Below are 13614 nucleotides of genomic sequence, written 5' to 3'. Positions count from 1 at the left end.
CTTACAGTAGACGCCTTTGTGGTGGGGGAAAAATGGGTAGCAAGTGTTATGGTACTTTTTTATAAAGCCTGGTGTCAAAGGTAGAAGTCAGCTCCCTATGATTTCATCTTCAACCTGACCAATCAGGACTCCTGACTCCCTGGTCCCCTGTCTGCCAAGTTGTCCTTAAAAAACCCCAGTCCTTCAATTTTCAAGGAGACTGATTTGAGTAATAATAAAACTCTGGTTTCCTGTTCAGCCAGCTCTGCATGCATTAAACTCTTTCTCTATTGTAATTCCCCCATCTTGATAAATTGGCTCTATCTGGGCAATAGGCATAGTGAACCCACTGGGCGGTCACAAAACTATGCCTCTGAGAACCAGGATTAGACCACTGGTAAGCAATTCAGAACAGAGGAAAGCACCAAGACAGAAGCAGAGGCTCCAGATGTCAGTCAGTCACACCAACCAGCTGTGTGATTTTGGGCAAGTAACTGAATTTCTCAGAGCCTCATTTTTTTAAATTATAAAAAAATGAAAAGCCAAACTCAGTTTCCTTTTATAGATTTTAGAGTCTTGAAGGAGTAATTCACCAATCCAGGTTTGTCTCTAATCACATCTGTTGCACAAGAGTGGAGATTCAGGGCACTAGGAATCTAACTCAGTAGTAGTTAGGATGAGATAGCCAAAATAAGAAGTGAAGAAAATAATAGAATAATCTTGTCTTCTGACAATGCTCCTTAGCTGTTTTGGATGCCATTATTTTCATGGGCTTAAATTGAAATGGGCTTTTAAAAACTTTGATTATTCTAGAAAGGGGGAGTCATATTGGGAAGGAAGGGTCTAGTATTAAATGGGAAGGCAGAGAATGAAAATGTTGACAAATCTGGGTATCAGGTTTAAACAGAATTATCTTTCCTGGTCCATTTGATGGTCACCCCAGCCCCAGATCTTCTGTAGGCTTCTCAGTGGCTACTTGGTTTTCTGTTGTAATTGTATTAGGTTGGTGTAAAGGTAATTGCAGTTTTTGCCAGTGAAATGGCACCAACCTAATATTAACATTTTAAAATAGTTTTTTTTTTAGAGTGGTTTTATGTTAACAGAATAATTGAATGGAAAATATAGAGAGTTTCCATGTACTCCTTTCCTCACCCCACGTGCACAGCCTCCCCCACTATTATCATCCTGTACTAGAATAGTACATTTGTTATAATTGGTGAAGCTGTACTAACATATCATTATCACCCAAAGTTTATCGTTTGGATTAGGGTTCACTGTTGGTGTTGTATATTGTATGGGTTTTGAAAAATGCATACACCATTAAAATATCATACAGAATAGTTTCACTGCCTTAAAAATCCTCTGTGCTATGCCTTTTTATTTTCCCTTCCTCCAAACCTCTGGCAACTGATCTTTTTACTGTCTCCATAGTTTTGCCTTTCCTATAATGTCATGTAGTTGATTCCAAGCCTTTTAGAGTGACTTCTTTCACATAGTAATATACACTTAAGATTCTCTCATGTATGTTCATGACTTGATAGCTGTTTGTTTTTCTTGTGTGTGTGTGTGTGTGTTGTTGTTGTTGTTGTTGTTGTTGTTTTTTGGTGGGGGGGGGGTTAATATTCTATTGTCTGGATGTACCACAGTTGATTTATTATTTTACCTGCTGAAGGACATCTTGGCTGCTTCCAAGTTTTGGCAATTATGAATAAAAGTTGCTATAAACATCTGTGTGCAGGTTATTATGTGGATATAAGTTTTCAGCTCATTTGGGTAAATACCAAGGAGCATGATTGCTAGGTTCTATGGTAAGAGTATATTTAGTTTTGTAAGAACTGCCAAACTGTCTTCCAAGTGGCCTTACCATTTTGGATTCCCACTGCAATGAATGAAATTTTCTGTTGTTCCACATCTTCGCCAGCATTTGGTCTTGTTAATGTTTTGACTTGGACCATTCTAATAGGTGTGTATGGAATCTTACTGTTGTTTTAATTTTTAATTTCCTAATGATATATGATGTTGAGCATCTTTTCATATGCTTATTTGCCATCTGCATATCTTCTTAGTGAAGGGACTGGGTTTTTTTGTTTTTTTGTTTGTTTGTTTTTTATACTTTAAGTTCCAGGGTACATGTGCGCAACGTGCAGGTTTGTTACATATGTATACATGTGCCATGTTGGTGTGCTGCACCCATTAATTCATCATTTACATTAGGTATATCTCCTAATGCTATCCCTCCTGCTCCCCCTCCCCACAATAGGAAATGGTGTGTGATGATCCCCTTCCTGTGTCCAAGTGATCTCATTGTTCAGTTCTCACCTACGAGTGAGAACATGCGGTATTTGGTTTTCTGTCCTTGCGATAGTTTTCTGAGAATGATGGTTTCCAGCTTCATCCATGTCCCTACAAAGGACTCAAACTCATCCTTTTTTATGGCTGCATAGTATTCCATGGTGTATATGTGTCACATTTTCTTAATCCAGTCTGTCACTGATGGACATTTGGGTTGATTCCAAGTCTTTGCTATTGTGAATAGTGCCACAATAAACATACGTGTGCATGTGTCTTTATAGCAGCATGACTTATAATCCTTTGGGTATATCCCCAGTAATGGGATGGCTGGGTCAAATGGTATTTCTAGCTCTAGATCCTTGAGGAATCGCGACACTGTTTTCCACAATGGTTGAACTAGTTTACAGTCCCACCAACAGTGTAAAAGTGTTCCTGTTTCTCCACATCCTCTCCAGCACCTGTTGTTTCCTAATTTTTTAATGATTGCCATTTTAACTGGTGTGAGATGGTATCTCATTGTGATTTTGATTTGCATTTCTCTGATGGCCAGTGATGATGAGCATTTTTTCATGTGTCTGTTGGCTGTATGAATGTCTTCTTTTGAGAAGTGTCTGTTCATATCCTATGCCCACTTTTTGATGGGGTTCTTTGTTTTTTTCTTGTAAATTTGATTGAGTTCTTTATAGGTTCTGGATATTAGCCCTTTGTCAGATGAGTAGATTGCAAAAATTTTCTCCCATTCTGTAGGTTGCCTGTTCACTCTGATGGTAATTTCTTTTGCTGTGCAGAAGCTCTTTAGTTTAATTAGATCCCATTTGACAATTTTGGCTTTTGTTGCCGTTGCTTTTGGTGTTTTAGACATGAAGTCCTTGCCCATGCCTGTGTCCTGAATGGTATTACCTAGGTTTTCTTCTTGCGTTTTTATGGTATTGGGTCTAACATTTAAGTCTCTAACCATCTTCAATTAATTTTCATATAAGGAGTAAGGAAAGGATCCAGTTTCAGCTTTCTACTTATGGCTAGCCAGTTTTCCCAGCACCATTTATTAAATAGAGAATCCTTTCCCTATTTCTTGTTTTTGTCAGGTTTGTCAAAGATCGGATGACTGTAGATGTGTGGTATTATTTCTGAGGGCTCTGTTCTGTTCTGTTAGTCTACATCTCTGTTTTGGCACCAGTACCATGCTGTTTCGGCTACTGTAGCCTTGTAGTATAGTTTGAAGTCAGGTAGCATGATGCCTCCTGCTTTGTTCTTTTGGGTTAGGATTGTCTTGGCAATGTGGGGTCTTTTTTGGTTCCATGTGAACTTTAAAGCAGTTTTTTCCAATTCTGTGAAAAAAGTCCTTGGTAGCTTAATGGGGATGGCATTGAATCTATAAATTACCTTTGGCAGTATGGCCATTTTCACAATATTGATTATTCCTATCAATGAGCATGGTATGTTCTTCCTTCCATTTGTTTGTGTCCTCTTTTATTTCACTGAGCAGTGGTTTGTAGTTCTCCTTGAAGAGGTCCTTTACATCCCTTGTAAGTTGGATTCCTAGGCATTTTATTCTCTTTGAAGCAATTGTGAATGGGAGTTCATTCATGATTTGGCTGTTTGTCTGTTACTGATGTGTAAGAATGCTTGTGATTATTGCACATTGATTTTGTATCCTGAGACTTTGCTGAAGTTGCTTATCAGCTTAAGGAGATTTTGGGCTGAGACAATGGGGTTTTCTAAATATACAATCATGTCGTCTGCAAAGAGGGATAATTTGACTTCTTCTTTTCCTAACTGAATACCCTTGATTTCTTTCTCTTGCCTGATTGCCCTAGCCAGAACTTCCAACACTATGTTGAATAGGAATGGTGAGAGAGGGCATCCCTGTCTTGTGCCAGTTTTCAAAGGGAATGCTTCCAGTTTTTGCCCATTCAGTATGATATTGGCTGTGGGTTTGTCATAAATAGCTCTTATTATTTTGAGGTACGTTCCATCAATACCGAATTTATTGGAAGTTTTAGCATGAAGGGCTGTTGAATTTTGTCAAAGGCCTTTTCTGCATCTATTGAGATAATCATGTGGTTTTTGTCTTTGGTTCTGTTTATATGCTGGATTATGTTTATTGATTTGTCTATGTTGAACCAGCCTTGCCTCCCAGGGATGAAGCCCACTTAATCTTGGTGGATAAGCTTTTTGATGTGCTGCTGGATTCTGTTTGCCAGTATTTTATTGAGGATTTTTGCATTGATGTTCATCAGGGATATTGGTCCAAAATTCTCTTTTTTTGTTGTGTCTCTGCCAGGCTTTGGTATCAGGATGATGTTGGGCTCCTAAAATGAGTTGGGGAGGATTCCCTCTTTTTCTATTGATTGGAATAATTTCAGAAGGAATGGTACCAGCTCCTCCTTGTACCTCTGGTAGAATTCGACTGTGAATCTGTCTGGTTCTGGAGTTTTTTTGGTTGGTAGGCTATTAATTATTGCCTCAATTTCAGAGCCTGTTATTGGTCTATTCAGGGATTCAGCTTCTTCCTGGTTTAGTCTTGGGAGGGTATATGTATGTGTCCAGGAATTTGTCTGTTTCTTCTAGGTTTTCTAGTTTATTTGTGTAGAGGTGTTTATAGTATTCTCTGATGGTAGTTTGTATTTCTGTGGGGTCGGTGGTGATATCCCCTTTATCATTTTTATTGTGTCTATTTGATTCCTCTCTGTTTTCTTCTGTATTAGTCTTGCTAGTGGTCTATCAATTTTGTTGATCTTTTCCAAAAACCAGCTCCTGGATTCATTGATTTTTTGAAGGGATTTTTGTGTCTCTATCTCCTTCAGTTCTGCTCTGATCTTAGTTATTTCTTGCCTTCTGCTAGCTTTTGAATGTGTTTGCTCTTGCTTCTCTAGTTCTTTTAATTGTGATGTTAGGGTGTCCATTTTAGATCTTTCCTGCTTTCTCTTGTGGGCATTTAGTGCTATTCATTTCCCTCTACACACTGCTTTAAATGTGTCCCAGAGATTCTGGTATGTTGTATCTTTGTTCTCATTTGTTTCAAAGAACATCTTTATATCTGCCTTCATTTCATTATGTACCCAGTAGTCATTCAGGAGCAAGTTGTTCATTGTCCATGTAGTTGAGCGGTTTTGATTGAGTTTCTTAGTCCTGAGTTCTAGTTTGATTGCACTGTGGTCTGAGAGACAGTTTGTTATAATTTCTGTTTTTGTACATTTGCTGAGGAGTGCTTTACTTCCAACTATGTGGTCAATTTTGGAATAAGTGCGATGTGGTGCTGAGAAGAATGTATATTCGGTTGATTTGGGGTGGAGAGTTCTGTAGATGTCTATTAGGTCCGCTTGGTGCAGAGTTGAGTTAAGTTCCTGCATATCCTTGTTAACTTTCTGTCTCATTGATCTGTCTAATGTTGACAGTGGGGCGTTAAAGTCTCCCATTATTATTGTATGGGAGTCTAAGTCTCTTTGTAAGTCTCTAAGGACATGCTTTATGCATCTGGGTGCTCCTGTATTGGGTGCATATATATTTAGGATAGTTAGCTCTTCCTGTTGAATTGATCCCTTTACCATTATGTAATGGCCTTCTTTGTCTCTTTTGATCTTTGATGGTTTAAAGTCTGTTTTATCAGAGACTAGGATTGCAACCCCACTTTTTTTTTTTGTTTTGTTTTCCATTTGCTTGGTAGATCTTCCTCCATCCCTTTATTTTGAGCCTGTGTGTGTCTCTGCATGTGAGATGGGTCTCCGGAATATAGCAAACTGATGAGTCTTGACTCTTTATTCAATTTGCCAATCTGGGTCTTTTAATTGGACCATTTAGTCCATTTACATTTAAGGTTAATATTGTTATGTGTGAACTTGATCTTGTCATTATGATATTAGCTGGTTATTTTGCTCGCTAGTTGATGCAGTTTCTTCCTAGCATCGATGGACTTTACATTTTGACATGTTTTTGAATGGCTGGTACCTGTTGTTCCTTTCCATGTTTAGTGCTTCCTTCAGGATCTCTTGTAGGGCAGGCCTGGTGGTGACAAAATCTCTAAGCATTTGCTTGTCTGTAAAGGATTTTATTTCTGCTTCACTTATGAAACTTAGTTTGGCTGGATATGAAATTCTGGGTTGAAAATTCTTTTCTTTAAGAATGTTGAAATATTGGCCCCCACTCTCTTCAGACTTGGAGAGTTTCTGCCAAGAGATCTGCTGTTAGTCTGATGGGCTTCCCTTTGTGGGTAACCCAACCTTTCTCTCTGGCTGCCCTTAACATTTTTTCCTTCATTTCAACTTTGGTGAATCTGACAATTATGTGTCTTGGAGTTGCTCTTCTCAAGGAGTATCTTTGTGGCATTCTCTGTATTTCCTGAATTTGAATGTTGGCCTGCCTTACTAGGTTGAGGAAATTCTCCTGGATGATATCCTGCAGAGTGTTTTCCAACTTGGTTCCATTTTCCCTGTCACTTTCAGGCACACCAATCCAATGTAGATTTGGTTTTTCACATAATCGCATATTTCTTGGAGGCTTTGTTCATTTCTTTTTATTCTTTTTTCTCTACACTTCTCTTCTCACTTCATTTCATTCATTTGATCTTCAGTCTCTGCTACTCTTTCTTCCAGTTGATCAAGTCGGTTACTGAAGCTTGTGCATTTGTCACGTAGTTCTCGTGTTATGGTTTTCATCTCTATCAGTTCTTTTAAGGTCTTCTCTCCATTCATTATTCTAGTTATCCATTCATCCATTCTTTTTTCAAGGTCTTTAGTTTGTGCTGTTTACGTAGTTCCTGCTTTAGCTCTGAGAAGTTTGATTGACTGAAGCCACCTTCTCTCAACTCGTCAAAGTCATTCTCCGTCCAGCTTTATTCTATTGCTGGCCATGAGCTGCATTCCTTTGGAGGGAGAGATGCGCTCTGATTTTTTGAATTTCCAGCTTTTCTGCACTGCTTTTTCCCCATCTTTGTGGTTTTATCTGCCTTTGGTCTTTGATGATGGTGACGTACTGATGGGGTTTTGGTATGGGTGTCCTTTCTGTTTGTTAGTTTTCCTTCTAACAGTCAGGACCGTCAGCTGTAGGTCTGTTGGAGTTTGCTTGAGGTCCACTCCAGACCCTGTTTGCCTGGGTATCAGCAGCGGAGGCTGCAGAAGATAGAATATTGCTGAACAGCGAGTGTTGCTGTCTGATTCTCGCTCTGGAAGCTTCGTCTCAGGGGTGTACCCTGCCGTGTGAGTTGTGAGGTGGCAGTCTGCCCCTAGTGGGGGATGTCTCCCAGTTAGGCTACTCAGGGGTCAGGGATCCACTTGAGCAGGCAATCTGTCCATTCTCAGATCTCAGCCTCCATGCTGGGAGATCCACTGCTCTCTCCAAAGCTGTCAGAGGGGCATTTCCTCTGCCGAGGTTTCTACTGCTTTTTGTTTAGCTATGCCCTGTCCCCAGAGGAGGAGTCTACAGAGGCAGGCCGACCTCCTTGAGCTGTGGTGGGCCTCACCCAATTCAAGCTTCCTGGAGGCTTTGTTTACCTACTTAAGCCTCAGCAATGGCGGGCTCCCCTCCCCTAGCCTCGCTGCCGCCTTGCAGTTAGATCTCAGACTGTGGTGCTAGCAATGAGGGAGGCTCCATGGGCGTGGGACCCTCTGAGCCAGGTGTGGGATAGAATCTCCTGGTGTGCCATTTGCAAAGACCCTTGGTAAAGTGCAGTGTTAGGGTGGGAGTTACCCGATTTTCCAGGTGTTGTGTGTCTCAATTTCCTTTGGCTAGGAAAAGGAATTCCCTTCCCCCTTGTGCTTCCCAGATGAGGCAGTGCCTCGCCCTGCTTCAGCTCTCGCTGGTCGGGCTGCACCTGTGGACTAGCACCAATTGTCTGACACGCCCTAGTGAGATGAACCCGGTACCTCAGTTGAAAATGTAGAAATCACCTGTCTTCTGTGTTGCTCACGCTGGGAGCTGGAGGCTGGAGCTCTTCCTATTCGGCCATCTTGGGCGTGCCAGGTGTCTGTTTTTTAATCAGGTTGTTCATTTTCTTATTTTTGAGTTTTTATAGTTCTTAGTATATTTTAGATAACAGTCCATTTTCCTCATATAGATCTTGTACATATTTTGTTAGAATTATACTTCAGTATTTCATTTTTGAAGGTGCGAATGTAAATGGCATTATCTTTTTAACTTAAAATCCTGCTTGTTCACTACTGGTCTATAGGAAGGCAATTGACTTCTGTATATCAGTCTTCTATCCTGTAGCCTTGCTGTTGGTTCCAGGAGGTTTTTTCTTTTCTTTTTTCCTTTTTTTGGTGAATTCTTTCAGATTTTCTACATAGACAATCTTATCATCTGCAAAGATAGTTTTATTTCTTCTTTCCCAATCTGTATACCTTTTATTTCCTTTTCTTGACTTATTGCATAAACTAGGATTTTCAGTACAGTGTTGAAAAGAAAAGGTTGAGAGGAGGCATCCTTGCCTTGTTCCTCATCTTAGCAGGAAAGCCTTGAGTTTCTGACCATTAAGTATGTTGTTGGCTGTAGGTAATTGTAGATGTTCTTTATTAAGTTGAGGAAGCTCCCCTCACCCCATTCCTAGTGTACTGAGAGTTTTTATAATAAATGAGTATTGAGTTTTGTGTATCTATTGTGATTTTTCCTCATTAGCCTATTGATGTGGATAAATTATATTAGCTGATTTTTCAAATGTTGAACCAGCCTTGCATACTTGGTATATATCCCTCATTTGTGTCATGGTATGTAATTCCTTTTTTTTTTTTTTAATTTTGAGACAGAGTCTCGCTCTGTCACCCAGGCTGGAGTGCAATGGCACCATCTCCACTCACTGCATCCTCCACCTCCCAGGTTCAAGCAATTCTTGGGCCTCAGCCTCCTGAGTAGCTGGGATTACGAGTGTGCACCAACACACCCAGTTAATTTTTGTATTTTTAGTAGAGGTGGGGTTTTACCATATTGGCCAGGCTGGTCTCAAACTCCTGACCTCAAGTGATCTGCCCACCTCAGCCTCCCAAAGTGCTGGTATTACAGTCATGAGCCACCACACCTGGCCTATTACTGTTTTTATACATGGATTAATTTGACTTGCTAGTATTTTGTTGAGAATTTTTTTTTCTTTAAGCCACATTTCTTTTAAAAAATCGTTTTTAAAAAGTGTTACATGTTCTTTCAGAAAATTTGAACTGAGAAGTAAAAAAGAGAAAAGTACTTGTAATTCTACCATTCACAGATAACCGTTCTCCAACATTTTGGTATTTATTTTGGTCTTTTATAATGAAAATAATAACGGTAACAATAGCAATAGTAAATACCATTATTATTTCATTAAGTGGATACCTGAAGTAACTAAGTGGTTAACTGAGGTAGAGATCCAATGGTGCCCTGTTAACAAAGTGGAGGTGATGACAGAAGTGAAGATACAAATGACTGCTTTTGCCTGAAGGCTTCTGAAGAAGATGAGAAAGATAGCTTAATGAAGAGTTTAAATGTTCACTTCAGTCAACTTTTTTCCTTTCATTCTCAACACCCCATTGTAAAACCTGCTCATATCAGGCTTCTAATTAGGTCGCTGAGGATGACATCACTGAGAATGTTGGTAGTGGAATGCTGTTCAGAGTTTATGTCTACTGTGTTTCTAGGCTGCGAATAATTTTCTAAGCCTGGTGGGTGGGCAGTTGTTTTATTCACAAATAGTGGCTATTGCACCGATACACAAAAGACACAAGAAATAGGAGATCTTCCCATCCATTGAAAAAAACCATGACCTCCTTATTGGTGAAGTTTTTCCCTTGCCTGCCCTCACTGGAGTGTGGCCTAAGTTTGGAAGGAGCTCTCTTGGAGTACAATGTAGGAATAAATGCTGAAGGCTAAACAGATTCCTTAACTTTGAACTTTCCAACTTGAAGTTTCCATAGACACTGGCAAGTGGGGAGGACACTGTGCTGTGGGAGTGTGGACAGCTTGTAGCATCTGAAAAAGTTCCATTTCCTGCTTTTTTGTTTTTCTATTTTAGAATAATGGCCTTTCAAATGAGGAAGAGGGAAGTGAAAAATGGATTTTTGGGGGAGATATTTAGAGTCTTCAAACTATATTTCATGCAGTCTACAATTTTTAAAGTAATTTTTGGAGTAGTCTCCTTAACACCTTGCAGGAAATTTGACTTGTAGGACTGTTACCAGAAAGGGGTCCTGATCCAGTCCCCAGAGAGAGTTCCTGGATCTTGCTCACGAAAGAATCCAGGGCAAGTTCATAGAGTGAAATGAAAGCAAGTTTATTAAGAAAGTAAAGGAATGAAAAAATGGCTACTCCATAGGCAGAGCAGCCCCAAGGGCTGCTGGTTGCCTATTTTTATGATTATCTCTTAATCATATGCTAAGCAAGGGTTGGATTATTCATGCCTCCCCTTTTTAGACCATGTAGGGTAACTTCCTGACATTCCCATGGTTTTTGTAAACTGTCGTAGTGCTGGTGGGACTGTAATGGTGAGGACCACCAGAGGCTAGGCTACTTTTCTTCGCCATCCTGGTTTTAGTGGGATTTGGCCAGCTTCTTTACTGCAATCTGCTTTATCAGCAAGGTCTTTATGACCTGTATCTTGTGCCGACCTCTTATCTCATCCTAAGACTTAGAATGCCTAACCTTCTGGAAATGCAGCCCAGTAGGTCTCAGTCTTATTTTACCCAGCCCCTATTCAAAATGGAGTAGCTTTGGTTCAGACGCCTGTGAGAGAACAAATGTTTCTGAAATATTCAGTGTAGATTTGGATGCTTCTCTTTTGAGTAGCTTGCTCCTAACCCTGACCATTATTCTCAGTTCATCTCAGCACTACTTTTCTGAAACAAATTTTTTTTCAATCTCTCTCTGTTTCTCTCTCTACCTCCCTTCCTCCCTCTGTTTCTCTTTACCTCCCTCCCTCCCTCTCCCCCTTCTCACTGTCTCTCCCTCCCCCTTCTCTCTCTCTTTCTCAATGTCCCTTCTTCTCTTTTTCTTCTTTCAACAGGGTCTTGTTTATAACTCACTGGAAATGATGAGTTGTAAAAGTATATTAGACTGGACCAGAGGAAAGTTTCTAAACCTAACTTTATTATCATACTTCTCTGTGGCTTTTTCCCCCCTTCACCTATAAAATTAGAAGGTTGGATTCAGATGTTCAATAGGTAGTTCTGACCATACAGTGGTCAGATTTTTCAAATTGCAGTGCTATGTTATAATTTCAGTAAAATGCTATGTTTAATAGTATTGCACTTCACCCTAATGCAACTACAACAAAGATATGTCAGCTTGATTGTAACTAATGCTCTAAAGGTTTTGATGTCTTAGGCTGGAAAATGCTTATTTGTTAATTAGAGAATGAGAGTGGGAAAAGGCATAAAGGTTTTATAGAGTGGATTATTTTTCCTTCAGTTTTCATTTGTGACCTGATCTGTATAAAATACAGTGTCATGCTGAAAACCCTATGTAATAAAGCTATGGGAAATAGAGAATTTAAAAATCCATGACTTATTCACCTGCTGCAGTCTGGTCCACACCTTTACTAAGTGGGATGTCAGCTTCCTAACTCTGAACCACATATGTATGTAAGGTCTAGTAAAATGGGTTGTGAGTCAGTTTTTATTAAGATATCCATTGTTAGTTACTTGTAGCCATTAAGAGAGTTTCTCAGGCATTCAGAAAAGTCCAACCCTTTTCTGGAAATGTTTGGTCTCTGAGAGAAGGTCCTAGTTATTTAAGACTCAGTTTATTTCAGGAGTAGAGATCCATTGATCAGTGATCACTGTAAAGCATAATAGCCCTAAAATACATACACTAAACATAAAAAGGAATTATATAAACACAAATCACAGTTCTCAATCTGATACAGAATTTGCGGGGACATTAAGAACATTTAATACACCTTCCCATTTTCTCCAGCACCAGGGAGAGCACCTGCAGAGAGTGTATGAGGGCTTATGACACTTAGTCACTTGATGTGTGAGCAGATACATGTACTACAGGCCTTATTTTGCACTGATGTCCTTAGCAGCGTTACAAAAGCTGCGTAAGGTATCAAGCTTCTTTCAGTTTCTAAGAGGCTAATTAAAAATGACTTAATCTGCTACCCTCTCCTTTAGGCATTCTCTTTCTCAGTCTCCTTTCTTAGGTTTTCCCAATTTGACTTCCCTTCTGACAGACTTTTATAGTGAACAGAGCACCAGACTGAGAACAAGAAAATTGGAGTCTTTCCGTTCTGCGGGTTTGCAACTATGTCCATTTCTTTATCTGTAAAAAGAAAGGAGTTCATTTAGGTGACAACTATTTTCTCTTCTAGTTCTAAAATCCTCTATTGACTTTTCTTCTGCCTTTCTCCTTTCATCTACAGTTTACTTCTTCCCTGCTCCCTATCTCAGCTACACTCATAATATGCGTAGTTTTAAAATACTCATAAACTAAACATGGTTGTGAGGAAACATCAGTAAATGCAGTTGCCGGTAAAATTTGGAGTTGAGAAGTTCTCATTTTGATAATTTCTCACTTCGTTAGCCTTTCTTATGCCCTAAGCATAAATATAGCTAGCAATTGTATTTTCTTTGGTTTGTAGTTGTTATAAAATAAAACAATAATATATTTGCACCCATCATAGTAAAAGTTTAAAAGCTTGATATTATCCAGTATTGGCAAGGGTGTACAGAAGTGCTATACATTGTGGTAGGAATGTAATCAATACATCTTTTTCAGAAGGCACCTTGGCAGTATGAAACAATAATTTCAGAGTATATGCCAATTTACTAAGTGGCACTAAACATCTTTAAAGAAACTTTTATGCAAATATTAAGAGATATAGCCAAGGATGTTTGTTGCTGTGTTGTTTATAATAGCAAAAATTTGGAAATATCCTATACTTCCATTAAGAGAGGAATGGTTAAATAGGAGACATACACACACACACACACACACACACACACACACCTCTCCAGCTCCATATCATACAGATAGTAAAAATAATAGAATGAAGTTGATCTATATGCACAAATATATCTTAAGTAGAAAAGACAACCATATTTTCGCTATGATTCATTTATATAAAACCTACTTAATTATCCATATACATATATGTACATAACTATATAGAAAAATGGCTGGGAGGATACATACCAAACTGTTAACAGTAATTGGGGCAGAGAGGAAGAATTTTGTGTTTTGTTTTGTTTTGTTTTGAGATGGAGACTTGCTCTGTCACCCAGGTTGGAGTGCAGTGGCGCAATCTGGGCTCATTGCAACCTCCACCTTCTGGGTTCAAGCAATTCTCCTGTCTCAGCCTCCCAAGCAGCTAGGATTACAGGCACCTGCCACCATGCCCAGCATTTTTTTTTTTTTTTTTTTTTTTTTTTTTTTTTTTTTTTT

General features: G+C 39.3%; 1 protein-coding gene across 2 annotated transcripts in view; it reads left to right on the top strand.

The window, feature by feature from the left end:
- The window catches only part of TRIM44 (tripartite motif containing 44), a 140446-nt gene that overhangs the window by 52806 nt on the left and 74026 nt on the right, over positions 1–13614 (top strand). The gene's annotated exons all lie outside the window — the stretch shown is intronic.

This window comes from Piliocolobus tephrosceles, chromosome 13 (assembly GCF_002776525.5).
Source record: "Piliocolobus tephrosceles isolate RC106 chromosome 13, ASM277652v3, whole genome shotgun sequence".
NCBI lineage: Eukaryota > Metazoa > Chordata > Mammalia > Primates > Cercopithecidae > Piliocolobus > Piliocolobus tephrosceles.
Note: the sequence above shows the minus strand (reverse complement) of the source record. Positions and strands in the feature narration are given on the sequence as shown.